General features: G+C 39.5%; 1 protein-coding gene across 5 annotated transcripts in view; it reads left to right on the top strand.

Annotated features, from left to right (window-relative positions):
• The window catches only part of DPP6 (dipeptidyl peptidase like 6), a 542987-nt gene that overhangs the window by 342844 nt on the left and 181805 nt on the right, over positions 1 to 18338 (top strand). The window lies entirely within an intron of this gene.

The following is an 18338-nucleotide window of genomic DNA, read 5'->3' as shown; positions in this document are numbered from 1 at the left end:
TATTTTATATAATTAAAGAAATGGATTCTGAGGTGCATTTCTACAGGATAGATGAGTAGGCTTAGGTGCACTTCTGAAGGTTTTGCTCTTAAAAAGAACATAGGAATGACCTTAGGAAGGCAGAGAGAAGATCCATCTAGTGTAGTGCCTTGTCTCAGGCACTAGCAGGTATTTGCAGAAGAGTAAAAAAAAAAGACAAATGCACAGCTTTGTTTTCTCAAAATTCTTTCCTGGTTTCCAGCTATATATGAAGGGCTTGTACCACCAAATAAATACAGTTTTCTCTAGATGTAACCACATATTTTGTCACTGAAATCAGTGGTATTGCAGTAGATTTACACTGCTGAAACAAATGTAAGGTCTAGCTTTTAACGTCCCATCAGGAAAATGCCACTGAGTCCCTCACTGACTCCAAAAGAAATAAACAGGAAAAGGTGGTTTTATTGCATTATACCTCAATAAGGCCAAATGGACACCTATAACAGGAGTCAGACTACAGTAAAAGCCAGGAGTGTAGTAGTATGTCAGTGATAAGAACCACACATCAAGATTATGAAGATGAATTATACAGTGGTTTACTGCTTTTTGAGTCTGAAGATTTCTCTAGAGAATTTGAGGTTTAGACATAAAATGTTTCTGGCTGATAGAGCTGCTCATATTGTTGCTGTATCTTGCTGATGTTTTCCCCGAAACTGATATATTTAAATAACATGAGAGGTTTGTGTCCTGAGTCCTATCAGTGCTGACACTCCTTAAGTGACAGAAAATGAAAGAAGATTAATATCTCTGAGCTGAAGAGACTGGTTTTGACTTTACAATTTCCAGGGGTAGCCAGCATCTCAGGACTGTCACTATAACCATGATCAGTACCTGGATCTCATGATCCGAAATTTTGTGTTTGGCACTGATTAGTCAATGGCCTGGTGCTGAGATGTGTTCATGAAGGTGGGAGGACAGTAAAAGTTTGAGTTCTCACCAATCCGTGCGTGGCCTGTTCCTCATGAGTTCCCTGTTGCTTGTGTTCCTGACCCATCATTAAAATCCTGACCACACACTGCTTCTACAAATGCTGCAGCCTTCTCTCCCACTGTCAGGAGTGGTCTGTAACCACCAGCATGTCCACAAGTTTCACATGAGAATTGGAGAGTGGCAGACCTGGGGCTCACCTGTCTCCCTCTGGCAAAGCATGAGTGGAGGAGGAGGCTTATCTGGGTTATAAGATGCAGTTTTTATCACAGTTCTCACAATACTTGGCATTTCTTTTTGTGGCCCTGCTCCAGGAGGCAAGTGGCCACATGCAAACCTCAACTTGGAGCAGTCAAACAAGTGAAAAAAAAAAGACCTTGAAATGAATGTGTTGGAAAGATCAAATCCAGAATGCTAATGTTACATTTTAGGTTTCCTGCTTGAAAATATCCATGGCTTTTCATAATTTGGTGTATGTATGAGTCTGACTGATGATCTTTGATTACTGAAGGGTTGGCAGAACTCAATTAAAAAAAAAAAAGCAAACAAACAAATAAAAAACAACAACAACAACAAAAGGAGAATGATGCTTCTCTGTTTTGTTTTTTTTTTTTTACCGTGATATTGACATTTGAGTTTCCTGTGCAGAGCAGATGAGTTCAATGTATGAGATTTGCAAGTGAGAGCCCTGGCTTGCAGCATATTTTCCTTGTGTATGGGAGAATTTCCTAAGGGGAAAAATGTGCTTTAGAGAGGGTTTATGTGCAGCAAAGCAGGGAGAATAGCTGCAGTCATATGAGGTAGCTCTGTTATGGAGGGAAGGTAGAATCCTGGAGCATAGCAGAGATTTTTCCATACCTGTGTTTTGTTATTTTCTTAGCTGTTTTCTGGATGAAATCCCAGCCGAATCTCTTCTCTGTGGTGGTGAATCAGTGCGAATGCTCTGTGCATACTCATTAGACTTCAAAATCCTCATGCATAAAGAAGGGCTCACAGTCAGGGCAAGTGATGGTGTTCAACCAACTTCATTCCTACTGAATCCCTTTTATGTCCAGTGCTGATAATTGTCACACTTTAAATTATAGTTTGGTTGTGGGGTTTGGTTTTTTTTTCCCCTCTTAGCATGTGTTTTCCCATTTGGGAAATACTGTGCTGTTTGGTAGATGTTAAGCAATTAATAAACTGGCATGTTTTGCATCCCATTATGTGGACAGAATGACAGAGCTCTTCTTGTGTGTACAGATAAAGGCAGCAACATTGAATTCCCACTGCACTACTGAAACATGTCTGGTCTGTCCTAGACTTGCACTGTACTGCTGTTGAAGGGCCAGCTTTGTTTAATGTTACATTTACTGGCATATCTTACATTGTGTGCTATTCTAAAGGAATTTTTTTGCTTCATTATTCAAAGCTGTCAGCAAATGATTTTCACATAATTTCTCTGAATCTTCTTTCCAGTATTAGAAATCCTGTATGAAGAGTCAATATTGTCATTGGCTTAGGATAGATAAGATCTGAGTTCATCTTCTTCTACCAACTATATCTCATGTTACTTTGGGTACTGGGTGCTTGTAAGAGCCTTTTCTTATAAACAAGTCACAAGCAAGCAACAATTGTTCTAATGCCTTGATTATCATGCAAAGTTTGTGTTTGAATTTTATATGACACTTTATTTAGAGAACTTCAGAGAAAAAAACCCAAACAAACAGCCCTAATACAGTAGTCATTTATTTAGGGCCACATATCCTTCACAGAACTCTATACAGAACAATTTTCAAGTCTGAATTGAGAGTATCTCTGTGGATCTCAGCAGCAGGCATGGTCAGATCATCCCCTGAAATCATCTGCCCAGGACTTCTGCTGCACAGTGTACCAATAATCAGGGAACCATATGCTACATTTCATGGTTAAACAGAAATAGCCTTCATTTCCACCAATAACTTCATATTTTGCATTTAATTAGGAAAAATGAGTAGAGAGTGTGTCATTTTCTTTTATATGACAATTAGAAATGTGCCAGAAATTTCACTCTGGAATTTATGTGCAGATATCCTTTGCAATTAGTCATCTTATTTACTGCCAAATAAATGTGTTTTTAGCAGAATTTCTGTGAAACTGCAATTACATCTAGGGAATGAGTCGACTAATCCCATCTCTGTGTGTTGCATGGATCTTTCCACAGATACTCTGCATCCCATCCCCCCATGCTCTATTCATGGGTGACTTACTGAATCCAATAAACCTGGGAGAAGGAAATTCTCTGCTCTCTTCAAACGAAAAAAGTGAAGCAGTATAACCTAACCTTATTTACCAAATAAATATAACATTTCCCTGTGCCACCTACTCTCATGGCAATTCTGAGCGGGCAGAATGCGTCATTTTCCTTTGAGGAGAATATTGGTTGGAGTTCAGGACCTAATCCTGCAGACTTTTCTCACTTTTCTAAAAACAGGGTGACTTAGAGGAGAAAGGACTACAGGATCAGGCCATGACACGGGGAACAACTGAAGTATTGCATGAGATGAAAGGGGTGATAAATCATGTCAGGATTAACTTCTTAGTTTTCTTTTTTTTTTTTTTTTAAGACAGTATGTGCTTCCAGAAACTCCTCTTCTTTAAAATGACTATGGTACAGAGGTTCCTGTTTTGAGAACTAACTGGGATTATTTGTTGTAGGAGTTGCTACTCCTCAGTGCTTTGTCCCATGGCAGTCAGTACACTCCCAGGAACACCAGAGGCACAGTTTGGGGAAGAAGGGGGCCTATGACCTTTCCAAAAATGACCATCGTGTTTTGAGAAGCTGCTGTGGCATTTGGCCTCAGAAACAGAGAATGGGCTCTGGCCTTTTTTATTAAACAAGGCGTAGTTTTTCATCATTGTTTGCTGAGGCACGTGTGGTCTCGTGTTTTTCCTACCTTGGAAGATCTTTCACCTGTCTCAGAGAAGAGTTGTTTCCAAGCAAGGATCATGAAGTCGGAGCTTGACATATTCATTATTGCTAATGATATATCAGTTAATTTTGGTCATCTTTAAGTTCTTTGTGAAATTAGTTTTTGAAAGTGAAGAATATCTGAAGGAAATCTCCTCTGAAATTTTACCATTGTGTTTCACTGAACCCACCCGGTCAGAAGACCCCGTTCACCTCTGCAGGTTGATATTTCTGCAAATATTGCTGGTTTAACATGTCTTATGGAGTTAAACTGTACCCATATGATGATTATAGCCATTTGCTAGACCATCTGTCTTTCAGGATTATCAGAAAGTCTAGATGGATGATACTATAATTTGGAACGAGGTATTTCATTCCCTTGAATTTACTTATGTCAGACAGTATATAGCTCACTACTATTTCCAGTAATGATGATCTAATTGCCTCAGCCACACTGTGGCACCTCACTGGGACTATATATTTGTGTGATGCTTGTTCAGTCATGGGGAGACTTAGAAGGGTTCATGCATAAATAACTGATCATATATGAGTATGATTGTACAAATGGTATCCTCAAAATGAAGTGGGTCAGGAATGTGCTCCATTTATTTCCTTCTCATTTGAGCAATGAACATGTCCATAGTGCAGTGGGATGCACCCCACTATGCAGAATAAGCTGTGTGGAAACATCACAGAAGGACAATCACAGAAAAACTCTTAGGTGGGAGGTACTGCTGCAGTAAGGCAGCCCAAACCCACTCCAAGCAGGGCTGGACTGCAGTTATATCAGGTCACTCTGGGCCTCATGCAGTCCAGCTGTCAAATTCTTCATGTGTAGAGATGACACAGCCTCTCCAGCCCTTGTTCCAATGCTTTACTACTCCTATTATGATTTTTTTTTTTTTAATGTCTTATCAGAATTCCCCATACAGCAATGTGTGACCATTGCTCTTAGAGAACTACCAGGAAATCTTTCTCTATTCATCAAAGGTCTATAAAAGCAAAAAAAGAGAAGAATCAGGAGCATGAGAGACACTCCCATTCATTAGCAGTGTTCACTTAGAAGTTGCCTGCAAATTGATCAGCAGAATCAGGCTGCATGCAGATATGACGTGTCTCATATACACAGGTATCCTTGCACAGTCTTTAATGTTCACCCCTAGGTGGTTTTTTCACTGGACCCTCTATCCTATTCATTTTCCAGGCTTGATGACTTCAGAGATTAAGCAGAGCTTGTGTAGTGAAATAAGATGTCTTCAAGACTGGTTGCAGAAGTTGAGACTGACATAGTGAATGTTGCATTAGTCATCTCTAATTAGAAGTAAATTTGGACATTCATCCATCCAGACCATGATTCTACATTTGTAAAAAGAGGATAATAATTCTCACTTCTTTCAAAAAATTGTTGGGAAGAAAAATTCTGTAAGTGAGTAAAACCTGATGGGTTTAGACTGATGCCTGTTCTCCTTGGTGAAAAGCAGGCTGACAAGTGTACTGTTCACACCTACATCCACAGCTGATACGTGGCCTGTCAACATTGACATCTACAGTGTAACCTTAATGACTGCAAATCTTAGAAGAGGTGATGTCCAGTTATTTATTAGCAGGCTGATGACAGAGCCATTCCCAGTCCTTCCAGACAGGAATGAGAGCTTGAAAGCACTGCTGAAGCCCTGAACTTTGTCCTGGAGGCTGTCTGCTGCAGAACATGTGCAAATCCACCATGTGAACAGTGGGAGGGCGTAGACTTCACAAAGTACTCAGACATCATTTGAGGGTGTAGAAATGCTAACAGAAAACTTTAAAGGGAGTTAATAATCTTTTAATGTAATGAGATTTGAGTGGTGAGTAGCAAAAAGGTGAGATACACTAATGAAATAAAAATAATCAGGGAAATATTAGCATTGGGAACACCTAGAGTGTGAAATAACCCCAGGATATGATCTTGTATGCCAGTGCTTACAGCTTGAAGAGACAACATAAATCTTGACTTTTTCTAATTCTTGAGACCTGACTTTGCAACCCAGGTCATTTAGTATATTTTCTTTTAAGCGTTTAATGTTATCAATGTTGAAGCATCCAGAACTGGATGAGCATTTTTAGAGGCGAAATATATTAGCACTCATCTGTAATAGACATGTTGCATATTCAGATTATTCATATGGTGCTTTGGAGAATCAGCTGGTAATGAGTATTTTGCTGGACAAGTGGAAATTCATGATTTGTGGTGAAGGACAGACTAGCCATGGATTTGAGCAGATGGTGGTCATTACTTGTGCCAACATGTGACTGCATTTAATTACAACAGAAGTGCTGAGGCAGATGATTTTACTGGGCTCTTTACATATCACTTCCTAGCAAAGTGAGTAAGTATTCAGGGAAGTGTTGCATATAAAGGATCAGAACTGAAACACTGATTCAGTCATTGCTACATGACACAATGTCTAATAGTTAGAAATTCCTGTTCTCAGATTTGTTTCCACTTGAGAGCAACAGAATCTGTTCTTCTCAAGGTGCAGTGACCACTTAATGCAATTCAATTTGATGGAAGCTGCATTTTTCCTTGAATTCATGAAGCAGTAAAGTGGCTGCTCATAATAAATATGTCTGCACACCTTAAATACAAATGCAGCTTGCCATCTTAAACCACATTAGATGGAATTATCTGTAATGCAATATGATTCCATCTTGGGAACTTCACTGTTTTATGTTTATATCCTCTCACTAAGTCATATTTTCAATTTTTATTGGTTATTTTATTATTGTTTTGCTAATGACACTTAAACCTCTTTGTTTCTCCCTCATAATGCATCTTCAGTGACAGATAATGTGGTCTCTTGGCTGTAAGTTTGTGGTTGTGAAATAATTTTTAGCAATTAAACACTTTATTGATTAAACTGTTCCTTCTGTTCCATGATTCATGTCACTAGACAGGGAGCAAAAAACAGTGCAAAGAGAACAAAGTATAGGGGAGAAGAGGGTTTTGTCAGGCTCTTCCTCACCAACCCCAGCTTTCATAGATAACTCTGAGCCTCAAAAACATCTTGTAGACAACAACCTATGTTAAAATACTCCAGTAGAAAACCACAAACCACATGCAGAATTAGCACATAAAGTGAGTGCTGCAGTACTGACATTTCCTATGTGCTTTGAGGTATAGACTGGAAAAGAGACTAAAAGCTCGTTACAGGCTTAGAAGCCTGTGGAATTGTATTGTCTACCCTGTCTCCTATGGCTTGGGAACAGGCTGGCAGAAGCAGTTATGTTTGGGATTCAGTGTACTGCTTTTATGCTTAGAGAAAGTACATTCAGCATCTCTGAAAGTGTTCAAAAAATGAGTAGACGTGACATTTCATGATATGGTTTAGTGGGCATGGTGGTATTTGGTCGAAGGTTGGACTTGATGATCTTAAAGGTCTTTTCCATCCTTAATGATTCTATGATTCTAAAGGCCTATCTAGTTATTTCAGAGATTCATCTCTCTGCCTTTATTCTGGATCCCATAGTGTCTGCATTATGTCCTATAGCTTGAATTTCCCTGGGCCGGCACGTACTTTTAATGTCAGAGGCATCATGATGAAACCATCTGAAAGCATTTGTTCCTTTATGAGTGTAAAAAGCAGTGAAAATAAAGTTCTTTCTTCAGTAATAAAATCTTATGCTTGTTGCCATATGGCTCATTTTGCTGCCCACAGCTTCTGGACCATCTCCTAAACTCAGGTCCTACCTGCCTGCCAGGGTCACTGGTCCCTACTGATATTGTAGGGACCATTCTGTGCTTTTCAACTGTTTCCACGTATCTTTTGATGTGCTTTATATTCAGCAATTCTCAACTTGTCTATATCAACATATTTGTTAATATTCTAGTAACAGGGGCTTCTGCTTCATCCTTCTGAGGTTGGTTCTTGGGTGTCCTCAAATGATGGTGTTTCTTTTAGGGAATTTTAGTTACCTGACATAAGGGCCTCAGTCATTTTTAATGTGGAGTGGATGCAGAGTATGGAATTTTGGCACTCGGTTTGGGAAAGTAACCAGGGAAGAGGAACAGACCAGTCTGTATGGGAGACCCAGGGTGAGATGTGTGGGGGCACAACCAGGGCTAGCCCAGGGTGGGTGAAGGCATGCTCCTCTCAGGAGGAGCCAGAGGCAACACAAAACCTTGCAATTTGTTCTTTGGAGCTTTGCATGCAGCTGACCTTCGCTTAAGTGCTTTGTACTATATAAATATTTCAAGTGAACCATGAATCAAGATTAATGCATTAGGTGACTACCAAATCATTAGCAGTGCAGGATGTAATAAAGTTGATGCCAGGGTTTTATTAAACAGGGCGTGTTCGTCGTTAAGAAAAAGTAGTGGTGTTGTGTAAATGTGAGAGCAGGACCCAGTTTCCTCTGGGTGTCTCATCTTAAACAGGTAGTAATGTTAGGAATGGCAAGTAGTGAGGTAGGTAGTCAGGTATGGTTTAAATCGTTATAGTGACTGAATTCTGATTAACTAATTTGCTGCATCTCTTCTCACAAGGAAGATGATGCCATGCCTTATTTTCTGTTCAGCCTCAAAATTATAATCTGGATAGTGCCAGGAGAACTGACTTGTTAGAGTAAAAACCAAATACTGAAAAGAACACAGAGCTGGGGAGCAAGGCAAAGCTCAGAGTTTGCAGCAAGGACACAAGTGTCTAATCTTTTTTTTTTTGGGTAGTAACTGAGTAAGAACAGGCAATGAAACATTTATGATCCACCCATTTTCAAGAACAAATTAAAAAAAATCCCAGAATTCACAAATTCTTTTTATGCTCGAAATTTTCATTGATCATCATCCATTTAGTTTATTCATTTTGTTTGGACTCCCACATAATCTGAGTTGTGCTATGAACTAGATCAAAAAAACACTTGCAAAGAACTATTTGGCTGATACCTGAAAAGTTCACTATGCTGGCATTTTCCTTTGTGTCCGTTACTGTGAATTCCCAATGATGAGAGCATCAGCCCATTTAATAAATGTAGCCAGGATTTGTATTCAAGCAGGAGTTCTTGCCCCTGCCCCTGTGTTCATACAGGGAGGGCTGAGCACTGCTGTCTCTTCTCTTGGTGGGCTGGGGTCAGTCACCCAGAGATCAGGGAGGTGGAATGACCTTCACTGACACTCACTTGTTATCTCTGCTGTCAGCAGCTTCCTCCACTCTTCACCTGCTGTAGCTCAGTCTTTCCATGACTTTTAGGCCGTCACTATTGATTCCATAACTCTTTTGATCTACTGATGATATTTTTTTTTTACTCTTTGGAAATTAATCACAAGAGGTACAAGCACTGATTGTCCTGCTTATTTCCATTTTTAGTCTTGTTCTATCTTGTTGTCTTCTTTCTCAAGTAGTGACTTTGCCACTCCTCGTGGTTTCTGATGAAAATGCTGTTTTTATCACCTTTCCATCCCCTTTAGCATTTAATTCATCACTGGCATTTATCACCCCCTCACAGCAATGTATTTCAGGGATCAATTTAAAAGATGGATCCATCCTAACAGTACCCACACATCCTTGGCTGCAGTGATTCTCTAGCCAGGATGGGATCTTCTTTGATTTTTTTTTTCTTCTTCATTTAAAAACAAATTTTGGAGATTTAAGATTTTGATCTGTTCCGTACTAGGGAAGTGTTTTTTAATTCACCAGTTTCTCATCCTCAACATTCTTCATGAAATATCATTCGTCCTCTTCTTCAGATTTCTTTCTTCTGAGCTGACCAGAGGCTTTATAAGTAGAGCAGTTACAGAGTAAAATACCAACATAACATTTTCCAGTAGCCAAATCCTGCAAACTAGTCATCTGTTATCATATAGGTTTTTTGGCAAAAAAAAAAGTCCATGGTGACTTTGGAAATAGACAGGATTAAAGTGTATTACTGAAGAATTTCTTTACATAGATACATGTTTTAGCTGATGGCTCTGCCTTGTAAACTGTCCTGTCTTTTTTAATACATTATCCTTAGCTGAAGTAAATGTGGTTTTTTGCATTGCTTATTTTTGTGAGCAGTAACTAACATGTGATTTAAATGATCAATTTATAGCTCTCTGAGGTTTCTACTTTATTTTATGGTGATTTATTTTTGTGTAGAATGTGCTTTTACTGCAAGTGACATTTCAAGAACGTATTGCAATCTCTGGAGTCCTTGAACTATTTCCAAGCCGTGAGCCTGCTGGGGTTTAAGCCAGTTTGGAAATCTGTCTGTTGGGTTGATGAATTATAGTCCATGTAGTGAGCACTCAGCCTTCATAAGGTTCATGGCATCTTCACCTTTAAGTATCTAATTTATGTAGAAATGCCAATAAATTATTTAGAAGGGCATGCTTGCTGATATCAGCAGTTCTGGAACAACTAAAAATGGAATGACTTTGAAAATCATTGGAAATGTTGGCAGATCTTCAACAATTCTTTACAGGTTCCAGCTCTTAAATATTTGAGAAGAAAAAGGCTGTTTTACCTTCTTTTCCCTGAGATTTTCTTATCAGTTCTTTAGGAATTTATCAGATTATTCTGGGAATAAAGTCCACATTGATTCTGGAAAAGCATGCATCCCAGAAACAGCGAGCATTCAATCTAATGTAAATGTAAAAGAGCTTCTTCCTTTCTCCCTGGATCATTAAGGATTTGTTCCTGAGTTTGCAGAAACCTGACATCTGATCAATAAACTAAACACTGTAATGGCCCATTCAGTGGCAGCAGGACACACTCTGACACCTTCACCCTGTTCAGCTCTGTTGGGCTGCAGCTTCAGTTGGACACTTGATGCTCTTGGGCTGAACTCAAAACTTTCCTTTGGGATTTTTTTTTTTTTATTTTGTTTTAGGTTTTGGGGATTTTTTTTGCTTGTGGCACAAATCAAAGCCACACCAAGGAGTTGCTATGGTAAGAACAACTGAGTCCCCCTGCTTGGCCCAAGCTACACTTAGTTTCTTCATACAGTCACCTGGAGAAGGGCCAGGCAAGGATCCAGGTTGGAACAATATCCAGTTGATGATGTAGAAATTTGCCCTGAAAGCCCAACTAATCCTGCTGGAGAACTGCAAATGTTGACTCTTCAGGTTAAATACCTAAATCTGTCTGAAGGTGTCTATCGAAACAGCCATGTTTTTACAAGTGCTGAACACCTAAGTTCTTTAGTAAATCAACAGGAATTTGAAAATCACCTTGTAGACACAGTGGGATAAAATTAACATTTATTAATGTAAAGGCTTACAAGAGCCTGCTTTAGAAGAGAAAGCAAAACCCAGTTGTGCAGTTCTGCACTTGGGGTTTGTAAGATACCATCAGTCAGAGGAACATCTGCAATCTCTAGCTCTCTGTCCTTCCCCCAAAACTTCTTCTCTGCCCCTCCGTTGAGCTATCCCTGAAAGCAGAAAAAAAAAAAAAAAAAAACAACAGGGAAAGGAAAGATAGCATGTGAAAATATAGCTTGACTAATTTTTATTTGATTGCAAATGCAAATTTTCTGCTATGTTAGATTAATAAATGGCAGGTGCTGCTGTGCTGCCTCCCCTTAGGGTGTGTGCTCAGACCCAGGGCTTCTGCCTCTCGCATCTCTCCAAAAGTCAGGGCATTACTTGGCCACCTATTCTAAAAAGAAACATGCATGTATGGAAGGTGATTTTCCTTTTACTATTTTATTTAAAGTTTATATCATATAAGCAATCAGTGAAAACTGGACTTCAGTTTTAACTTCATGCCCAAATGAGAAAACAAACTATACTGCAGATAATATTTTACAGGAATATGACACTATATTGATTTTCTTTAATCCTGAAATTCACTGGAGCAGCGGTGCAGCTTTGTTCTTAGCTAAGATCTGTTTATCCAAAATTTTATGACTAATTTTTTTATTTTTTTTTTTGCAAAGTCTAATTGAATTTTACAAACAGGATTAGATCTTTAAACTCTGGAGCATTGCTGGGAATGATTACGGAAGACCGAACTAAAGCAATTTCCCGTTATTCGCAGTGACAGCACAGCAAGCCCCTTTCTAAGGGCATCATGTGCAAACAGCTGTTACCTTAGCATGGAGCTGGCTTAGGACTTTACAGCAATTTGGAAAGCTAGTGGCTTTTCATCTGAAAGAGTTACTTTGGGACACAGAGCCTAGTTTTTGCGTGTGAACACACGCAGCTAAGGAGGGGAGCAATGAGCATCGTCGCTTTGGCAGGTGCTGCCACCTGCTTGGACCTTGGTGCTGTACTGGCTGCTACCAACTCCTGCATCCCCGTGGTGGCTCATTGCCTGCTTCGAAGGAGATATCCATCACATCTATGCAAGGATCTTATTTTAACCAGTAAACATATGGTGAGCATAGCTGCTTTTTACTGTGGCCAGAATACTGAAGTTTTAGCTGTGAATCTGCTGCAGGGCATTGCCTTGAGACAAGATTAGGTAGCAGAAGACAGAGCTTCTTGAAATAGATTGTAATTCATTCACATGAATTTGGTTCATATTAACAATTTAACTCTTTGACATTGTGTCAATATGTAGAGGGAGGCTGCAAAAGCATTTTCTTATGGACAGGGTTGGTAGGAGCACCTTAAATATTTCAGGGAATGCCATGGTTTTCATCTGCTGGCTGTCTCAGAGGTATCCTAATGATGATAAAACATTTCAGGTTGACAGCAGTGACAGAGCCTTTAGATTCAAAACTGCCTCTTTTAATTAAGCTCTTTACAAGTAATGTTATGACCATTTGTAACACAGGGGGGTCATAGTTTTGATGAAAACTTTCAGCATAGACTACCAAGACTGAAGAGAATTTGAAAATGAGGTTATTAAACAGAGTGATGGTCACTAGTGGTAGATTCTCTTTTATTTGTGGTGAGTATATGGGTGTGTCTAATGCCTGTGTATATGGGCATACTGCCTGCATCTCATCCTCCCCATGCAATGCCAGCCCAAACATCACCATCTTCTTTAGAAGCCTCAGCAAATTCTGGTAATTATTAATTTATTGAATCATCCCTTTACCTCACTGGGAGGCTGGCTGAATTTAGAGAAGTCTATAAATGGTCTGAGAAGCAATAATATCTGAGAAAGGAGTAAAAAAGTGATGTTAGTACAGGAAATGTCCTTTTTGAACAGTTATGTTTCAGTTGTGGTCAGTTATGGTTATTACATTTGATTCCCCCATATCTTTGTCAGCTGCTGCAGAAACGCTTTTTTTTGCATTTGTTTTCGAGCTTTTTTCAAATTATTTGATTTTTTCTGGGCTTTAGTTCTATCTGGAAACATTCCTCAAAGACAAGTAGGGGCCTCTCTAGCTATCTCAGGGACTGTATCTCTGATAGCTGCTTTGATGAATAAGGAACCATCTGTTTCATAGTATCTTGCATGCATGCAGGGAGAAAGACAATTTAGAGATACAAACCTAAATAAAACTAATGGTTGTATCCTACAGCATATCACAGAATCATCCAAAAGAGCCTTTTTAGTTAAACTGACTCAGCTGCCTCTTGAAATACTTAATCCTCATGGAGAACTCCCGATATAAACAGAGACAAGAATAGAGGATGTTATATGTTATGCTCCCTGAATACAGATACATTTAAGAAGGATATAGGTATATGAAACTATAGTTATGGTTTTGAAATAAGAAAAATACAGTATGAAAAGGACGGTAAGGTTGAAGATGAAATAAGATCTATATTTCAGGTTTAGTTTTCCATCACTAAGTCCAGTAGAGAGGTGAAAATGGAGTATGATCAATTGATATAATAGTATTTTTTCCAAATATGTTAATGTCTTTTTTTATGAGGTAGCACCTGCTACTGCATTAAAAGTTATTAGATTGTGTGTGCATGAAGTAATACCCATAGAAGAAGTTAGATTAATAACCCATAATAAATCATATACCACAAGGGTATCAGTTAATACCAAGATTAATTATGCACTGACTTCTAAGTCATTATATCACAGATACCAATGTTGAGGTTTAATTTTTCTCTAAAAACTGATGAATTCTGATATAGCTGTTTAACTATTTATACACCCCCTTGAGATGCAGCCTAAAGCAAGGAAAGGAAATATCATTTGCCTTCAGTAATGGAGTGGTTAAATCTACAGCATCAATCATATCAAAATTTAATTAGAGTTTCTGTTTTCTATCCCAACCTTGTAAACACCTTGTTGTGTTTTTTCTTCCAAGGTGTGTGGTAGCAGCCTGTTTTTCTCATTTTTACACTCCTGATAATCTTCTCATCTAATGGTTATATTGTGGCATTTTTTTTATCTGATTTATTAAAAAGCAGGAAAACACAGGGCATATTCTGCCACGTTGATGAAGTTTTATAAGCTCTTTAATATACTGTGTCAAATATAGTTTATATTCACGAGTCATTAGCATGTGAAACACCATAATATTTCATTTCTTTTCCTGATTAAGGGCCAGATCCACTTTGAGAACAGAAACCCATGAGCTGGGGCTCAGCTCCCCACAGTATGCACAGAGGGCTGGGTGCTGCTTGGAGGTGATGCAGGAGTTTGTGCAAAGGGTGGGAATCCTCCCACAAAGAGAGGGCTATCCCTGTTGTAGACACCTCCATTGTATCTTGGGTATTTCTCTGCAGAACAAGTGTTTATGTTGGTAAGTCATATACCAAAATGTCTATGAAGTGCCTAGGCACTCATATCTGCATCCCACTGAAGTACATGGGACTTCAGAACAACTTTAAATGGTTTTCCAACTAGAAAAAAGTATTCCATTAAATGTTCTTCCTGAGTTCATCTACAGCTGAGCCTATGGGCATTTGGGGTCAAAGGAAACCACTGCACTTACCTGGTAGTATTTTTCTTGTAGATGTAGGAGAGCATCCTATAAGAAAGGAGGCAGAAAAGCCATCGTGCAGGATAATACATTAAGGACAGCAGCATGATACCTATTTGGTATCAAAAGGATTTAGTAAAGTATTATATACAGTTCCTGATTTTAGGAGCTGCCCATAATATACAGAGTTAAATTTGTATTTAGATGAAGAAGTCTACAATGCTCTGAGGCACACTGTACAGTTACTTAAAAGATTGACAGACAAGCAAAACATAGCTATAATAGGGTCATGTTTTACTTTTTTTTTTGAAGTTACTTATTTTCTATTCCTTTGCTTAATTGCCCACATTTCCCTTAAGATAAAAAAAAAATAATAAAAATGCACATATGGCTGACACTTGCAGTTTGGAACTGCACACATCATCCCCACAGGCCACACACCATCCCTCTCAGCTCAGGACTTAAATGGTGCACAGAGGGTGATGAGTACCATCTGGACTAAGGTAAATGTCATCCTTAATGGATATGGGAAGCGTTTTTCCAGAGGCTGATTCCAAGTGCGTCCCCATTATCAGGCAGGCCAAGCATCCCCACCTCTTGCTTGATTCTGTGTCCACCCATGACAGTGGTCTTTGCCAAATCAGACTCCATGAAAGATGCTCAGGCAGTATGCTGTGACTGCTACAATGATCCCAGAAGCTGCAGAGGGAAACAGGATTTTTCTTCCCTCTGCAACAAATGTTTTAATAATTGATGGTGAAAGTGGTAAGCTGGAACTGTATGTGTCTTCCATTCATGCAGCATAACAGGAGCTAATAAAATATACAGACATTACATCTACCTGTGCAGAGCAGCAGGTAACAGACAGCACACCCAACGCTGCTCTTCCAGACAAGTTCAAATGCTCCTGTCCTGAGAAGGTGACGGAAACAGTTGATTAGCTGTTACCTCCTGCTCCTCTCACTTGAAATTGTGTCCTTGCCTCCCCCCTTGCTGCTCATAAAGCAGATGTGCTGCCCCTGGGCACGGATGCAAGACCAGCTGCAGCACAGGAGCATGTGTTTCATTATCTGGCACGGCTTCAGAGGAGGCATTGCTGGAAGTGAGAGCTGAGCAGGCAGGTTGGTGTGTCATGGGTGAACTCTGGCCTATCCTGCTGAACAGAAAGAAGGGGAGCTGCACCCTTTCTCTATGCCCTACCCAGCAAACCTCTTATGTGTTAGACTCATCTTCAAGGCTGCTCCCCTGCCCAAAATCTATCGTGGGAGACTATTTCTTTTTCACTGTATGTGAGCAGGGAACCCAAAGGACTATGGCTTTTAAAGGATGTTCATATGGAGAGGTGCTTAGGAACTGGAGCATCAATTTTTATAGATGTTTGGGAGCCTTGTCTGCAAGGAAACTGAGGCACCTAAATGGCTTTTAATAACCTAACCCTGCTTTTGATGCAATTGCCCAATTATCTTGTATAGATGACCTAGTAAACCCTCCATATTTCCCCAAATCTCTGTTCCTAGCATGAGGGTGTTCCATCTCTTCACACTATGAAAAAGAAAACTATTGACAGAACAGTGGCAGCAAAAGCTACAAACCAGTGAGGAAGCAGGAGTATGCAGATTTGGGTATCAGCACCCTGCTGAGTGAGGATTGCTGGATCCAAAACTGGAACCACACCATGGGCTCCCACCATGCATGGTTACTCCTACCATGGAGTGACCAACTGATGGAGAGAGAGATTAGTTCAAAATCAGAAAATTGAATTAGTACAAGCATGAAAAAGCCTGTACAAATTAAATTTTTTCAACCATTTCTCTCATTTGGTATTTCCACATACTGTTTTTCTGCAACAGGTGCATTTTCTGGTTTAGGAATTTGCATTCTTAATATAGTACTTCATATAAGTGAAAAAGTAGTTGTATTGTAATTAAAAGATATGTAAAGTGTGGACGGTATAGAATATAGAAGGCTCTTGGGAAGTCCATGCTGAGCATGAACCCAAACACAGAAGTTTCACAAGCTCATCTTTTGAGAATGTCTGACTTCAGAATTCTTGTTGTCAAAGGATCAGTATTGTATCAAGACATTTTTCATTCCCATAGGGGATAATGACTTCCTGCCTGGATGGCAAATGCTCTCATTTCCCATGAAAAGTTGTAGGACAAAGGTTAAGTACGTCCTGTAATTTCACAAAGACATTTGGTACAAGCCTCTAGCTGTCTTTTCTCTCTGTGTCAGGCATTTTTGTTGTTCTAGAAGCTGATGGCATGGTACAGCCTGTAGCAAAAGGCTCGTTAGGGCCTTGGAAGATTGATTATTTTTCACTTCATGTCTTCAGTCTGCAAAGGGGATGTGCTGTGTAACTTGTACTCAGAGTACCTCCTCACGTGGTGCTTGCATCTGGACCTGGCATCACTGGAATTGTCTTACCAGACCTCAGGGGAAAAAAAAAGAAATAGAACTGGGCTGTTTCCATGTAAAGGGAATTTTTTTGTTAATGTATTTTTTACAGGAGCACAACAGAAGCAGATTCCAACTCCTTGTCCTATTACCCAGGAGAGGTCCTTCTTTCACTCAGGAGGGAATAAAAAATACCAAAATCACAAATAAATGATGATGAAGCCATTAAACAAAATGGAAATTAAGGGAAAAGTGGGAATAAGTTGCTGTTGATGTGAATTTTAAGAGTCCTTCACAAAGGGTTATGTAAGAAAATGAACTAGATTCTGATTATTTTTTTGAATTCTTGCCAAGAAAATGAAAAAGAGAACAATACGAGACTTGAAGTGCCCCATTAGTTTGCTATGAGTTTTCCTGAACATAATCTGACTTCTTCATTTTACATTATAGGGCTATGATAGCAATATTTTAAAAGGCAAAATACTATGTACAAAAAAGCAGTGCTTTTTCTTTGCTATTCCAATGCCACAAAAAATAGTGTTGGGCACTAAGGCACAGTCCTGGCATATTTCTTGTTAGCAAGGAGAAGTCATAAAACACAGTTTTTTCCTCCTCCATCCTCACACTAAAAAGTAAATGAAAGCACGTCTGCTTTGCAGTCACTGTCACAAGTCACAGGTTTAAATTAGCTCTCTGGGGTCCCAGGACAATGTGGCTGCAGGAGCCTGCAGCTTAGCCCAGGCTGAGCGCCCCAGCACCTATCCCAGATCCATGTTTCAAACACAGCACAGCTCAAGATGCCCTCCTGGATTATGGGAGACACAGGGCAGACACATCACAGCAGCAAGCAGCACGCTCTCAGGAGCACACATGGCGATGGATTTCAGATTTAGAATTATAGAAGCATAGGATGGTTTGGGTTGGGAGGAACCTTAAAGATCATCTAGTTCCAAACCCCCTGCCATGGGCAGGGCCACATTCCACTAGACCAAGTTACTAAGAGGCCCACCCAGTCTGGGACTTGGAATCCACAGTCTCTAAGGGTCTTTTTATTCCCCTTTGAACCCAAAGAAACCCATGGGAATAGAGAAAGAAAATGGAAAAAAAAAAAGAAAACAAACAAACAAACAAACAAAAAACCCCCAAACCACTGGCTTTTACTTCTGCAATTCCTCTGTTTCTTTTGAACTTCTGATCACACATATTTGTTATTAATTATTCACTAACCATGGTCCCTCACCATATGGGGAGG

This window comes from Corapipo altera, unplaced genomic scaffold (genome assembly GCF_003945725.1).
Source record: "Corapipo altera isolate COAL_440 unplaced genomic scaffold, ASM394572v1 47, whole genome shotgun sequence".
NCBI lineage: Eukaryota > Metazoa > Chordata > Aves > Passeriformes > Pipridae > Corapipo > Corapipo altera.
This window is presented reverse-complemented; position numbering and strand designations above follow the sequence as displayed.